Consider the following 5205-nt stretch of genomic DNA (forward strand, 5'->3'; position numbering starts at 1 on the left):
AGTGAAGGTCAAATGCCTAAAATGTAGCACATGTAGGAAATTCATATGCCTCCCTTTCAATGATAAAAATAAAAATAGCTCACATGTTTTAGATACTTTCTGCGTATAGAATAAAAGTATAGTGTCTAAAGTTTACAATGATATGCAGCAAGGTGCATTTCAAGCAAAAATTATGCCTAGAAATATGAATTGAAAAGAGCATTCGTTTGCTTTGTTTACACTTTTTTTGCCAAGCGAGAGCTATCCTGAGGTCATGACGTCAGAAGTTTATTAATAACCAGGGAATTCCACATTCAACACCCCTATTTCTGGATGTGAATATTTATCTGACACATTGCTCTATCATATGGTCAAAGATATTTTGGAAGTAAAGATTTTTAAAAAAGTTACAAAGAAAATAAAACACATGTTTTTACTATATAAGTCTATATGTAAGCTAATTGTGGTCCGGGTCCACATATTGTCTGTAGTCCGTCTGTCTAGCTGTCTGTCTGTAAACTTATAACATTATTGACTTCTCCAGAACCAATGGGCCAATTTCAACCAATCTTGCCACATAGCACCCTTGGGTGAAGGGAAGTCAAGTTTATTCAAATGAAGGACCCCGTCCTCTTTCAAAGGGAGATAATTAAGAAATAGATGGTGGCGTGTTTGAAAAACCTTCTTCTCAAGAATCACTAGGTTGGAAGAGCTGAAATTAATGTGGAAGCATCCTCAGGTAGTGTAGACTCAAGTTTGTTCAAATCACGACCCGCTGGGGTACGATGGGCCACAATAGGCGACCAAAGGTTTACATTGGAATATATAGGAAAAATCTTTAAAATCTTCTTCTCAAGAACAACAAAGGCATATTTATAATTATATGGAAGCATCTCTAGGCAGTGTAGATGCAAGTTTGATCAAAACATGGTCCACGGGGTAGGGTGGGTCCAAGATGAAATTTCAAACTTATAGGGAAAAATTCCACAGTTAGTCAAAGAAATATGTCAGCATAGTAAGTGTAGATTCAAGTTATTTCAAATAAAAACCCATCCACCCCTTCCACCTTTTAGGTGTAGATCGGGACCACAGACATTTTAAGCTTTCAAAATTAATTGACTTTTGCTTTTTTTCCTAGCCACAAAGCTCAGGTGAGGGATGTGGTCCATGGTCCTCTTGTTTTTTTTATCCTGGTGTTTTTGACTTTTTATTTTTTTCCAAAAAGTTCTGCTTCATTGTCCGTTTTAAGAACTACCATTACATCTTTAATATCCACAATAACTTTTCTCTTACTGTGTCTTACTGAAAATTATTATTTGGCTCACTACTACATTTAGAATAGTAACATAAACTCTACATACTCAGTTTCATAATGTACGTGACCATCCATTGTTGTGAGGAAGTTTTATATCTGAAAGACATACTTTCAGTTTTTCTTATAAGAGCTCATACTCTTTTATTTATATTTTAAAGTCTCATAATTATACATATATATTACAGACAGAGAAGCTAGATTATACTTATACTGAAAAAACCCTTGAAAATGTCACAGTTGTCGACATAAAATACATATCTTTTGGAATATGAACCTGGGTATAAATCATCCAATTCAAAACGCAGTACAGTTAAGGCAACATTTTCTATAAAAACTCATGGAATCCGATACATATAATGTTTAACAGTTTTATTTTTTAGCAAGACACTCTAGTTAAAATAGCTATTTGTTATCTTGAAGAGTATGTCCATCGCTTTTCACATCGGTATTTTTTGACATCATGTGACCCCCTGAAGTCACGTGGGCTCCGATTTTTGGTCAAAAAATGAGAGGTCAAATTTAACCAAAAAGTGCAAGGGCAATGCAAACAAAAAATTAACTGCACAATGTTTTATGTTGTCTCTATGTATCTATACTTTCTCAAAAGTGATGCTCATTCAGTTAGTTTTCCGATATAATTAAGTTATTCAGCTAAAATAGACAGTAATGTACGAAAAATAGGATATTTTCCTAATTTCATCGCGAATTATAAATTAACTAAAGGATTACAAAGAAATGAGCATCACTTTTTGAAAACTATACAATAAAATAAATAATTTAAGATAAAAACATACTTTTTAGATTGTCGCCTTGCCCTTGCACTTTTTGATTAAAAATTGAAATCTTGGAAGAGTCAATCTAATTTTAGTTTTCAAACGCATCATTGACCCAGCATGGGCGATAACTCTTGAGTACTTGATACAGTTTGTTTACCTCGTAAATTTTAAATAAATACATGCGGACAGGGCTGGACTCTTTTTTTTTTTTTACTAAATCAAATGGTATGCATAAAAATCCTTGATATTTCTTTCTTTTCTATCGATTCGTTCTCCATACATTGTATCCATACATTGTATACATTAAATTTCTTTCAAACCTCCCGCATTTCCTCAAAGATGAGTAGATACATGTAGTATTACACACAAATAGGTTTAAATATAGCCGATGTATTTATGTAGAACACAAATGGTTAATTAAAATATAGCCTTAATTAATGATTAATTATATATCTTTTCCCCTCTTTCACTCCTGTACGCATAGGCGTCGAAACCGGGGGGGGGGGGGGGGGGCTGGGCCTCCCTGCGTATTTGCAAAATATAAACATAATGTAGGCATTGGAATTTACCTTTTTCTTTTGGTTTAGCCCCCCCCTTTTCGATTATCCCTCCTTTCATTTTGCCTCCGACGCCTATGGTACACACACTTGTGTTAATATTTTTTTCTTTCTGCATACGAGATCATGTTCTACGATATTGTGCGATCGCTTTCAATCAGACCGCTTATTGTTAATTAAGGGATATAAACTAAGTAACTGTTATAAGTTTTAGGAACTAATTATAAAGGATTGGGGTATACTCCTGTATTTTTTTTAACTGACAGCCATTGTATTTTGAGGGTGAGGGGATGGCAGATTTTAGAAATAAATACATGCAGATCAGTGTTCTCCCCCTCCCTTGAATCAGAGTTTTTTACATTTTTTTTTTGCATGGTAGACTTTTCAATGAAGAGGAAAATAAATCAATTATCTGTCCTTCATCTTATTGATCAGAAACAAACATAAATATGTCCTGCATTGACATGGAAATGAAAAAAAAAAATCTGACTTGGAAAAACTCGCCTGCCCCCCCCCCCCCACTTCCCTCAGAATCAAATGGTGGTCCCCAATCTTATTTTTAATCAATTATAGGGATCTCTAGTCACCTGTTTTTGGTAATATTATTGAAAAATAAATGAACACAATGCACATGCTGGAAATAAGATTTTGATGGACATTGGTACCCTCTACACAAAATAGTATGCCAAATTTTCAAATCTTAATGGCCTTTTCAACACCTATGCAGTAAATATATGAAAAAGTCAAATTATTATTTATCAAGAAAATTTATTTAATAAACATTTCTTTTCAAATCCAAAGACAGACTGTAGGAATGCTGGGCAGGTGCAAATTATTTCCATCACTTCATGTTCTTGTGGATAAAATGAATTCTGAAAATATGAGAAAATCAGGAAATACCATAATTGAAAGTAATTTGTGTTTTAAAAAATTTAAATAAAAAAATGCATTGAAACTTTGAACATAGAATGCATATACATGTTTTCAATTTTTCTGTTAGTTTTATTAGGCATATCAAAACTTTGTATGGTTTATAGCTAATATTGAGCATACCATTTTCCTTAAATGATGGATGAACTTGCTGCCTGAATGAATCCATTTGTCCAACATTTGGAAATAGCTAGGCCTACAACAATATATATGCAGTTATATGCTATGAGATTACTAAATATACATTGTAGAATAAAATGGCATTACACTTGACAAAACAAATTAATCTACATTGTATACTGTAGTGAATTTCTGTTATTCTGTAATTCATATAAATGGAAAAAAAGTGTTACAAAATTTCTCTGGGAAAGTGAAACCTCTGACATTTACAATAGTTATTGAGAGAATATTTTCTAAAAAAAAAATAAAATAAAAAATCTGGGTATCTCCTTTACCAAAATGAAAAAAATGTAAATCACTTGCAAACTTTAAAAATGTGAAATTCTTTAGAAGTATACATACCCTGTGGAGAAATGATGCATTATTTATTTATTCATTCTTTAAGCCTTAAAATCTTGACAGCTAAAATGATAAAAGTATTATATAAATATTTTTAATGTACATGTAATCTAAACAAAAAATGAATATTTTTTTTCATTAATTTAGAAATTCTAGAAAATTACAACCACAGATCTGATGTGGGGCTTCTATGTTTTCAACACAATGATACTGATATATTTTTTAAATTGTGTAGCATATTTGTATGCCAAAAGACATCATTGCTTGTTTAGCCCTTTAGGCCTAGTCACTTGTGAATCATTGACTGAAACAATGAAAACATCTCATTTAATTTAATTTAAATTTGTGTTACTGATGACCTCCATTATTACACATATTGACTCAAAGAAAATGAACTAGTTGACAGGAACTCAGTACATATTCAATGCAATTAATTTTTTACAAAAGTGTGCAACTTAGTATGGGGGGGGGGGGTACATACAAGACACTGCATTACTGTTTTTCACTGACTGTCATAATACATTTAAATGAATATGGACACACTCGGGTTTATTATGTTAACAAAAGCATGTCTACATATTGTTGATCTACACATGTACCTACATATGCGTATACATACCTGGCCTGGAATTGCAGTGCAGTGATTGATCTACGGAGCTTGAGCTGGTGCAAATCGTCTCAGTTTTCTGCTATTTTCCAAAATATTGTCCTCATATTCTTGTAAAATGGAGAAGCAATGCCTTGTCTCTTATTTTATCCCTATTTTCTTTAAAGATTGTGTGATTATTGCATTTAAATCCACTGCAAATCTCAGCTACTGTCGCCACGTTTTTAGATGTAAACAACATTCCGTGTCACCGAGTGCAAGCGCTTGGCTGAAGCCGAATGCAGACAAACGACACATTAAAAAGAGAATTATTTTAAAGACATGCTATTTTATATACAAGAAAATCACTAATTATTTTCTATTTAAACATGAAGATATTGTTGTTTATTACAAATTGTTGCCAATATCGGTAAATAGTTATTTTGAGCACCATTTCCTTATATGGATCAATCGGGGCGGAGCAACTGTCATGACGTCAGACCTCATTATGACTTCATTACCATATTTTTTTCATGTGTTGCC

At 32.7% G+C, this 5205-nt stretch overlaps 1 long non-coding RNA gene across 1 annotated transcript; it reads right to left on the reverse strand.

Annotated features, from left to right (window-relative positions):
- Positions 1-3229: 3229 nt before the first annotated feature.
- Positions 3230-4903, reverse strand: LOC134260455 (uncharacterized). Its single transcript, XR_009990548.1, has 4 exons — positions 4696-4903; positions 4080-4139; positions 3681-3753; positions 3230-3499 (listed from the first exon to the last, which is right to left on the reverse strand). It is a non-coding gene; the product is annotated as an uncharacterized LOC134260455 (long non-coding RNA).
- Between the last annotated feature and the right edge of the window lie 302 nt (positions 4904-5205).

The sequence above is a fragment of the Saccostrea cucullata genome, unplaced genomic scaffold (assembly GCF_032062105.1).
Source record: "Saccostrea cucullata isolate Sc308-1 unplaced genomic scaffold, CSIRO_AGI_Scuc_v1 ctg18641, whole genome shotgun sequence".
NCBI classification, from domain to species: Eukaryota; Metazoa; Mollusca; class Bivalvia; order Ostreida; family Ostreidae; genus Saccostrea; species Saccostrea cuccullata.